The sequence below is a fragment of the Fukomys damarensis genome, unplaced genomic scaffold, assembly GCF_012274545.1.
Source record: "Fukomys damarensis isolate Sample0158 unplaced genomic scaffold, DMR_v1.0_HiC HiC_scaffold_23, whole genome shotgun sequence".
NCBI lineage: Eukaryota > Metazoa > Chordata > Mammalia > Rodentia > Bathyergidae > Fukomys > Fukomys damarensis.
In genome coordinates, this window is record NW_022900935.1 from 49,211,989 (window position 1) to 49,223,314 (window position 11,326).

At 35.5% G+C, this 11,326-nt stretch overlaps 1 protein-coding gene across 6 annotated transcripts in view; it reads left to right on the forward strand.

Moving 5' to 3' along the window:
- Window positions 1-11,326, forward strand: part of Tanc2 (tetratricopeptide repeat, ankyrin repeat and coiled-coil containing 2) — a 341,666-nt gene that overhangs the window by 125,605 nt on the left and 204,735 nt on the right. The window lies entirely within an intron of this gene.

The following is an 11,326-nucleotide window of genomic DNA, read 5'->3' on the forward strand; positions in this document are numbered from 1 at the left end:
TCATGATTTTCATCCTTTTCCTAAGCTCCTCTATTTTTTGTCTGTTCTGCTGTAGGCACTACATCATCATCTTCTCTGTAGTTATCTGAGAAATTATTTTTATTTTATGTTTTTCTAAAGCCTTATTCATCTATTTTGTTAATTCCACTGTTACCATTTCAGAGTCTACATGGGTGTGTTTTAAATTGTTCCATTTCATTGCTTCCTGGGTTTGCCTTTGGTGAGCTAGAAGTTTTGGGATTGCATCTTACTTAAATGTCTTTTCTTTTTTTGTTGTTTTTCTTTAATTCCTGGGTTGATGCTTATAAATTGCTTATGATAAGTAGGTTTTTTTCCTCATTGAGGGTATTGGTACATTTTATAGTACAGTTACATTCATCATTGGGATCATGTACCTTTACATGACAGGTCTTGGTTCTCACTTTTTTCCCATACCCCTGATAAGTAGCTTTATTGCTAGTATTTAGAACCCTTTGGAGGTGACTGTTTTTTAGTGGTGTCTTCCAGCTAGGTGGCTTTGGGGTTTTGAGTTTGTAAGATCTTACCTTTTCAATTTGGTGGTCCTGAGAAGTTTCTGCTAGCAGAAAGTGGTTATTTGGCACTGGTCTATAGTATAGTTTATGACCCTTAGGCTGTCTCAGTCTTGGCATACCAGAAAGAACAGCTGATTAGAACAGTTACGTTACATAGGCTAAAATAGTACAGTCAGCAATAACAGTAGCATTAAGCATAACATAGAAAAATGACAAACTGTTGATAACTATTGATTTGCCACTTTTAACCATATGAACTAGATTTGTGGTTATACAGTGGACCTTCAGGTTTTGACCAGCCTTATGTATGAACAACTTGGGTTACAATTGAAATTTTCATTTTAACTCATGACCAGAAAAATCTTGAGCTATGACCCACATTCTGATCCTTCCTGTGGGGAGTTAATTGAGAAATCATGGGTCATTGTCTCTCTAAGCCCATTGAGATCTGCCTGGAAGAAAGTGTGGCCTAAAATTATACAGGAAAGAGACATTGAAGGCTGTGTAGAGGATCCTGAAACTTCAGTTAATCCCGGGGTTGATGACACTGTCACTGTAGCAGAGTCCATAGGTGGACAGTAGTGATGCTGAGGAGCTGGTGGAGAAACATTCAGAGGAATGGTCTACAGAAAAACTTTAGTACCTTCTGGCTGAGCAACAAGAATGGCAGCTGAGGAACTTTCTGAAGAGGAGAGGGAATATAAACAATCACTGCAGCAAAGTTTTTCTGAAATAAGGGAATAATGAAGAAATAGAGCTATAAACATTTCTAGAGATGACACACCCAGACAGAGAAAAAGCTAATTGTATTCACTTACTTAATGACAATATCATGTCATACTACAGAACATTGTTAAGGAAAAGTACAAAACAGACAACCTTAGGCCAGTTTTTAGTTTTAAAAAGGTTGAGACCTGGTAAACCAGAAGCAAGTCTTGGTGGATACCGATTCTCCAAGGAGAGATAGGACACCAGAGAGCCAGTCCTGATGTTCTTATGAAAGGTGACTCTTTCCAAACAGTAACCACCTTCCATTTCATCTTCCCTTCGTACAAGCCAAACTTGTCAACTTGAATGGTGAGTACAGTATGAAATTGTTGTTTCTGGCAAACTAGACACCTTTCCTAACGTTTTGGTAAGTACACTAGGCAAATTATTAGTGTTTGTGGCAAACTGTGAACATTATACAACCTCTTTATTATGAAAAAATTAGTTAAGGGGTTCTTTGGGAAGTTTAGAATGCATTGTGGGTATTCCATCCTTCCTCCCCCCGCCCTTTCTTTTCTTTCTTTCTCTTTCTCTTTCTTTCCAGGAATTGGTACCAAATTGGTACCTGCAAGGCAGGCAGTAGAACCACTGAGCTAAATCCCCAGCCCTCAATTATTTTTTATAGGAAAAATAGCCTTGACTTAGAACCATCCAGAGCCATAACCAGCCCTCTCAAACAAATTAAGTTCCAAAGTCAAGGGTCCACTGTATAACACTGGCGTGGAAAGGTACAAGATCCCAGTAATGAATGTATCTGTACTGTCTACCTAGAATGTACCAATAAGTTCAATTAAAAAATAAAACAAATAAGAAAATTGTATACAGTAAATGTGCTCTCGGTATAGTGATTTTACCTTCAAGGATGAAAATTTAAAAGGGGTTGGGAAAAAATACAGAGAAAGAAGAGGAAGAGATTAGAAGCAAGGCTAGAGGACAAAGGAAGATTGTGCAAACTTTGGGGAAATGGTGAAGAAGACAGGAGGGAAAGAGAGTAGGAAGAAATAAAATAGGAACAGGACAGAATAACAACTTCAATAAACGAGAAACAATGTTCACACTTACATAAAAACAAGAAACAATCAAGGAAACAGTAACAGTAAAGGCTAGGAATTTAGCTCATTGGTTCTGCCACCTGCCTCACATGCACAAGGCCCTGAGTTCAATCCCCGGTACCAAAAAATAAAATAAAATAAGGGAACAAAATAAGAAAAAAATGCCCACTTCAAGGCATGTCTCTGCTGTCACTGGTAGACAGATTGGGCACACAGTGCCCAGATCCACGTTGATTAATCCTAACAAGCCATCCATAGATTTATGGCAGAATAGTGGATAGTCCCAGCAAGACTGCACCTTTAGTTCTGAAGCTCAGACTGGTTTCTGACTATAGTCTGGAACCCAGTTTGTTCAGCGCACAACGCTCTGTGTTTCCTGCTGGCTTGAATTTGGCACCTAGACATCTTGAACTTGGTTCCTTGATTTCCTACCGACTTGAACTTGATTCTGCCTCACTCTGATGGAGCCAACCCACAGATGCTCAGTTCTGAGCTCAATTGGCTCCTCTCCTACATGGCTACTGGCCAGTCCCCGTTCAGGGGACATCTGAAAGCAAATAATTCCCTAGCTATTACAGTCCTCTGTGTCCACTGCTCTGTTCTGCTGGTTAGTTTCTCTATGGAAATCTCTGGGTTCACCAGTAGTCACCATGGCTCTGTAGGTTTGAGCGCCCTTCCCACACAGTGAGTCATAGCTCAAGGAGAAAGTGCCATTTGCCACCTCCTTCTTGGTTGAAGTCGCTCTCCTCACTCTCCTGTGGGCTTTGTCACTTCAGATCCTAGCTGGATGCCAGGTACCCACTTCCCTCCTCCTCTTCCTCGTGTTTCTGAATTCCAGCATCTGAACACAAAATCTGAGAGGTTGTTTCTTTGCTGATTACTCCACCATCTTCCCAGAAGCCTGTATATAATATTTCTCTCTTACCACTTGCAAGTACATCTTGTCTCATGCCTCATATTCATACCTAATATCTGGTTGCAACCAGAATTGCAGAATTGTGCAACAAATTCTGCAACCAGAATTGTGGAAAGACTTAAGTTTGTGAACCAGGATACCACTGCATATGTAAAAGTTGTTGAGATATTATGTATCTTGAGGAGACATTATGTATTTAATAAAAACTGATAATGTTTATCTTCATTTAGTGATACAACTCTTCTTGGGCATTATGTACTATAATGGGAGCACGACTTAGACCCCATGATTTATGTTTTTTTTGTGGAGGGGTGTTGAGACAGGGTCTCACTATGTAGTTGAGACTGACCTGGAACTCACTAGGTAGCCCAGGCTGGTCTTGAACTCACAGCGATCCTCCAGCCTCAGCCTCCAGAGTGCTGGGATTACAGGTGTGTGCCACCACGCCCAGCCTATAATATTTGTTTTTAATGTAATGTTTTCTTGGAATTTCATGCTTTTATTTAAACAAATTATTTTAAAAGAAACTCTGCAGTAGTCAAACTGGAAAATCAGTATCATGTACCTTAACTGGAAGATTAACTAGAACATTCTAGCTAGATACTCTTCTTTATTAATAAAAGAAAATCAGTTGGCATTAGCATCATTTTAAGGTTTTCTGTTTAACATATTCAGGATCAGCATAATTGCAAAGAAGATAACGGTAGCTATTTCAGTAGTGAGAATAGGCTAGACTTTGCTGTCATAACAGACATTCTTAACAATCACATGATTTTTAAGGAACAAATGTCTATTTCTAACTCACTCAGCAAGCCTGGGCAACTCTCCAGGGCCTACTCTCTTTACACAATAACACATAAAGCAGTCTGGGCTACTTCTGTCTTGGAACTCCACCATCTCAGCATGAGACTTACATTCATGAATTTTGTGCAAGAGGAAAATTAGTGAAGGTCAAATGAGCTTAGGTAAAATGTAAATAAAAGTATAAAATAAACTTATACAGATCATAATTGTTTTTAATTTGTTGTTGCATAGCTTTTTGAAACCAAGGTAACTGTTTTTTAGTGTGATAATACCTTGCATTAGAATATGGCTTTAGAAGTACTATTCCATTGTTAAGCAGAGAGATGATATATAAGTCCCAAACAATTTATTCCCTTCACTGGTCAGTTAATTAGTTTGTTTCTTACTTTTTGTGTGTGTATGGGATGCTCAAATTCAAGCTCAGGCCTTGTCTCCTACCACTGATTTATATGACCAGCCCTTCCAATTATCTTTCTAAACATAGTTTCTCTACCATAATATCCTTTCAGAATTTTTCTTACATTTTATTCTGCTTTGGAGTACCAAATAAGATCTAAGAAAAGTTAAAATTATATATAAAGCTATATTAAAACTATCAATATATAATATTGGAGAAAGGTTATTTTTAAATTTTTATTTGACAAACTTTAAATGGTATATTTTTAAAAAGGCAAAGTGATATTTACTTTGATTAAATTTATAAGTATCAATACATATTTCTTACACACTATTGATATAAAATCTAGCAGTAAGTACCCAAAATAACCTGGTTTTCTAGACTACTTTACTCTGCCCCAACTATAATTTTTGGGTAGAGTTTGTAAAGGGAGTGTTGTTTCTTCTTATTTGATAGAATTCATCAGTATTGCCCACTACATCTGGGCTATTCTTCATGGGAAAATACTTAGTATTTGATTTCTTTATTTGTTACAGACCTGTTCAGATTTTTCTAATTTTTGCTTTGTTTTTGTTTTGTTTTGTTTTTGTACCAGGGATCAAACTCTGGACCTTGTGCTTGCAAGGCAGGTGGTGGCACCACTGGGCTAAATCCCCAGATTTTTCTAATTTTTAATATATGAAGTTTAATAATTTGTGTCTTTCATGGAATTTGCCCATTTCATCTAAGTTGTCAAATTTGTTGGCATAAACTTGCTCATAAAGTCACTTAAAATCTTTTCATTTCTGAATAGTGATATCCTCACTCATTCATAATTTTGATAATTATATACTATTTTTCTTGGTCAGGCTAGATTTAAGTTTTTGTTCATCCTTTTAAATAATTAAATTCTGGTCTCACTGTTTTATTCTATTATTTTTACTTGCTAATTTAATAACTTCTGCTTTAATTTTTATTATTTCCTTTTTGATTTGGTGTTTGGATTGCTCTTTTCCAACTTTTGAAAAATGTGAGCTGATTATTTTTCCTCCAGGTTACTTTTGTAACCATAAAATTCTCAGTGAAACTTTGAAAGAAGGTATTAAGCATGGTATGATTACAAACTTGGAAGCTATAATTTAATTAATTTTATTGGTACATTGAACGAATACAATATAATGACATCCATTGTTGAAAATGTGTACCTTTACATAATCAATCTTGGTTCTTATTTTTTCCCCATTCCCTGCCCTCCCTTCAACTCCCCGCTCCCTCCCTATCTACAAAGACTTTGTTTCCATTATTTTTCATTTTCTCATATCATTTTCATTCCCTTCTTTCCTTTCCCCTACCCCTCCTTTTCCCCTTCCCTTTTGTCCCTTTTCTTACTTTTTCACATTATCTATTATACCATTTAGTCCTTAGGGAAGACAAACTAAAGCATAAGACAAATAGTATCTCTCCATCTGCCCTTCTTTCCTACCTCCTGTTCCTGGAAAATCATGGTTCCCAAGGGTTGTTTCCAAATAAAAGTGTAGAAACTACAATGCTGTGCATATTATAAAATTCTGCGTATGAAAAATCTATCAAAACTTTAAAATAAAGTCAGCACCCCCCCCACCCCAAATGGGATTCAGGGCTCTCTGAACTCTATGCCTCACCTTTCTGAAAATTTTATTTTGAGATATGGTCCAGGTAGGTTGCCCAGGCTGGACTCCAACTTGCAATCTATTCCTAAGTTTTTTGTTGTTGTTAGTGTATAGATATACAGCTACTTTTTGTGAATTGGTTTTATGCCCTGCAGCTTTTGTTAAATTCATTTATTAGTGGAATATTTAAAGTATTATATCAGCTGGAAAGAGAAATACTTTTACTTCTTTATCCTACTTTGGATAACTTGTATTTCTTTTTCTTGTCTAAGCTAAAATCTTAGTATACTAATTTGACAATTCATTTATGTTTACATTAATCTTATTAAACACATTTTATATGTGAAATCCAGTGTCATGAAAATACTTTCTTAATATTGTTGAACCAAAAACCTCTGAGCCTGAACCATCTCTGAAATAAAAGGTTTTATTGAGCCATTACAGATACTGGCCACACAAAGACTAGGTTCTGGGACAAGTTTCAGTAACTGTTAGCAGCAAGACTAGATAGATAGCAGTTAGAAAAATGTCCAGTAGACCTAAAGGTAAGAATATTTTTATTGTGAAAATTTGGGAAAGAAAAGCATAGATTGTATGGAGAGATGGGATAATGTCAAGCTGTGAAAGCTTTCGAATTGGAGGGCACTCCATAAGGAGAAGTAATTGTTGTTCTGTATTGTTTGGGGTTAACAATCTGGAAAAAATATTTAAACAGAAGTTTGTATTCTTGGTATTCAGCCTTGATTCGAAGATGTTAAGTCAACATTTTAACATATAGTTAGGAATGTGAAATTGTCTTTTCTTGGTTTCACCTTTGGGTATGATCTGATTAATTTTCTTTGACTCCTTCACTCTCAGAGCATCTTCTTGTACTTGTAATTAAATTTACATCTCAGAATTCTTTCTTCAGTATTTTATGTTCTTCTACCTTTATATTCTCCTTCATTTCTCATTTTCCTCATCTTTGCTTTCTTTCATGAGAATCTGAGTCTTTTGCAATTTTCTTCCTAAAAATTACCTTTTTCTTTGAGGCCTTTTCAAAGACAAATGCCTCAATAGTTTTAAGATTCTTTCTTATTTGTCATTCATTCATTGATTCGACAAAGTCTTTCTATATAGCCCAGGCTAGCCTCAAATTTTCTATAGAAGAGCTGGGGTAGAGAAAGGGACATGAATGAAACCCAACAGCACCTCCTCCTTTTCTTTCTATACATTATTTTTCTATCTATTAAATAAAAGTATTTTTGGGAAAAAATTTACTATCCTCCTGTCTCAGCCTACAAGTGCTAGGATGATAGACTGTGGCATCTTGCCTGGCTAAAATTCTTATTTTAATGCCTTTTTGTTTGGACTAGTCTTGCATCAATACCTCTATGTTATTCCACTTTGCAGAGGAACCTCCACAAGTGGATTTTCTCTTTCACTATTAATACTCCTGTATCATAAGTCTGATTGCTTTTATCCTCTTAGTGATCAGCTCTGCAGGTGGTATTCATAGGTTTTTCTAATCCACTGTTCATAAACTTTAGTGTGCATCAGAGCAGGGTTTGCTGAACACAGATTGCTGGGTCCCCACCCTCAGATGTTTCTGATTCAGATGCCCAATCATTTTATTTCTGACATTCCATATGCTATTATGCTACTGCTCTAGGCACTATATTTGGAGAACCAATGATCTTACTTATTACAAATGTAAGTCAATTAGACAGAAAAATTTTTTACATTTTACTACTGTCTAAGGCGTAACATATATTAGCTTCAACATTGTACCCTTCTCAATTAAAAAGTAATAATTTGTGATACTGTTACCAGACAGTAGATCTTGGGACAATTCTTTCCAGGTTCTTGGTGGTCCCAAACAAAGAATTGGACAAAACACAGAACAGGTGGGACATGTACATTTAATGAAGATGGAAAAGAAGTACACTCTGCAGAATGAGAAGGGCTGGTAGACAGACTCACAATGGCCCTGAGGAGAGGGGTCTTTTGTATGTCAAATTCCTGGATTGACTTCTCCCTCATGGAAATAAGGCATTGGGATGATTGTCCTATCAAAACCCACTTGGCCCAATTTCAGACTTAAACTACCCTGTAGAAAGACTTGGCTTCCAACCAAATGTGAATGAAGAAATGAAAATAGCACTTTTCTGGTTTGGTTTATGTATAGTCTCAGGAGTTGCAGTCATACTGAATCCTATGTTCTGTACATGTCCCCTGAGTCTGTATGACTTTGACACATTCCACCCAGCTGTTTGACTGGTTTCCCCCAGACCTAATCACCTATCTCAAACCATTGTTTTTTTTTTTTCATCATCCTCTGACATCTTAGAATTCTCTGTTTTTGCTACCCTTTCCACCACAAAACACACATACAAAATTCAGCCTTTACAAATCATGCTGAATCTGTGATGATGTTATTGGAGACAGGCTAGAGAGCAAGGGGCCTGATTTAGGGGAATCCTAACAAACCAGGTCTGGCCACATGCCCCCAAAGTAAAATGGAAAACAATAGTGAAAAGCTACAGTTAAGACCTGGATCTTTCAAATCATTATGCCTGTTCTCTAAACCTGTACCAAATTCCCACCCTCTCAAATCTCTTATCCTCTAACATTCACATTCCTGGTTTTGATTCATATCATTCTCAGAGCATTAGTTTCATGTTATCTCTTACATCACAGCAAAATACTTGATATTGGTTGTAGTTTCTTTTTACCCATCTCACTTAACCACTTATTTTTTTCTGTCCAGCAAACCCTTTTAATGTAAAAGTCTCTTAGCCATCTGAATTATACCATTTTTTACACTTGTTACTAAAATTCTAGGCTTTCAAGAAAAATATTGTGTTCTACCTTCTAATTTGCCTTTTTATGTTCTCTACCATCCAATATTAGGACTGTTGGACCATCTGCCTTATCTGTGATTATACTTTTCTGTTTGATTGACTTACAAATAAGGCTACCTATAATTTAGAGCACCATTTATCATCTATCTTAAAAAATAATTTAACTTCATTATTAGACTTGTGCAGTACCCCTTGGATAAGGTAGATAGAAGTGAAGATAAATAGAAGAATTAAATATTCACTGTGAACTATAACCTTAGTTGAAATTTGCCAAGAAGGAAAAATACTACAACACTGAACTTCACAGATCTTAAATAACTCTCTTTGTTGGAAATTATGTATTTTAGTAAGAGGTTTCATTTTTTTTCTTTGCTATGATCCACTGAGCTTCTGAATAATACCATATAGTCAGCATTCTTTTCATGGTCCTCAACTATTTATCGTCTCTAGGACCCTTATCTCTCCCTTTGACTCCATCTCATAATTTTGTACACTCCTGAAACCTTTGTCAAGTTCCACCATCCTCAGTTTATTTCTTGCATTTCTTCTCTAAGGTGCTGGTTCCTGTTACTCCAAAACTTTATTGTAAAAATTGTTATTAGAAGTTTTCAGATATATATCATTCCTTGATCAGAGGTCAGCACTGTGTCAGAACTCAACAGGCATAGTAGTTATTCTGATGCTATGACACTACTTTAATAAAACTCTAGTAATGGAATAAAGAGCTTTCAGAATAAAATTATAATAATTTTCCTTTACTAGGTAATACTGAATAAATAAAACATTTTATTTGTAATCAGTTGGTAAGAATATAATGAGAGATTTGGATATTGGCTGTTAGTATCCTGAATATAATTCTCTTGAGATCTTCATTTGTGATGGTGATTTTTAAAAAACAATCTAAGTATAACAGATATAGGTGAGGTGAGAGTTCTGCTATTCCAAAGCTTACTTTGGATGACAGCTTACTTTTTAGGGCTTTGTTGCCAAGAAGAATAGTAACAGGCATTTCCCCTCTTCCTCCCTTCTCCTTCCTTTTCTCCATATCTTAGACCCCCTCTCCTGTTTGTTTTTTTCTCTTCCTTTTTGGGGGGTACATGTCTGTAGTACATAATGATCACATTCCTCACAGGGACTTGATACATGTACAACACATCACAATTCCTTTTTAAAAATCCTGTTTCCATCTCCCCCCCTCCTCTTTTTTTTTTAACATACATTTAAAGTATATGTATACATCCTGCAGTTTAAATTGTGATTTAGTTATCTGTAGATTTTGCATATTGGCACATTTAAATTTTTCCTATATTCTTTTAATATGTTACCATTTTATCTTTAAAAAATTCTAGCCATTGTAATGGCAGAGTTTTATAATACTTTTTTTAGTGTCTTTGAGCAATAACTTACAATCCTGTGTGGCTCAGTAATGGACAGGGATTTGGGAAAACATGCATAAACCTTTGAAAAAAAAGTAATGTGATCTTAAAAACTCACATGTCTTAGACATACAGATGAATTTCAGACCTACTTAATATTTTTATGCCAGTGCTACAATAAGCACTTTAGCCTTTAAGTTTATTTAATAAAACTCTGTTTTGAACTACTAGAACAGTCTAATTTTTTTGTTGTTGTTGTACTGGGAATCAAACTCAGGACCTTGCGCTTGCCAGAAGGTGTGGCACCACTGAGCTAAATTCCCAGCCCAAATCCCCATAATTTTAACTTTTAAAATATTTAATTATTCAAATGTATATCAAAGTGTTTTTTAATTTTCCCCTTAAGTCAGTAAATAAAATTGACATGTGGTTTCAGTAAGTAAAACATTTAATTTACAAGTTGCACTCTATTCCTTATCTATATAATAATGAATGAAGGGAAGTCCATGGACTGTGATTAAATTTGTAACTAAACTGCATCTCTTTGCATTATTGTCAAATTGGCATGCCTTAGATAATATTTTAGTCCACCAGTTTTGACTTCTTATGTTAATGTCTGAGCAGTAAGGTGATTGATTTCTTTGTTAAACTATGTACATTAGGCCTGCTGGATTATATTTAATCCTGCTTTTGGTATTTATCACAACTGAGTATTAGAGTAGATATTTCTACATGAAAATCTTTTGTTACATTTTCTATAACAAAACCTTAAAACTTAAGTCTGTTCTTTCCTTAATTAATGCTTGTATTTAATGGCATAGAAAGCCATTAAAGAGAGCTCTTTGCCTTATGAAGAGAGAATATAACCAAAGGTGACAGACAGTCACAATTTATGCTTATAGTTTTGAATATAAGATTTTAGCCTTCCCCATTTTAAGCGAGTTTTTAACAAGACCCATCTCCTCTATGAAGAATGCAGTTAATCTTTTTTCTGACAAAAAAAAAAAAA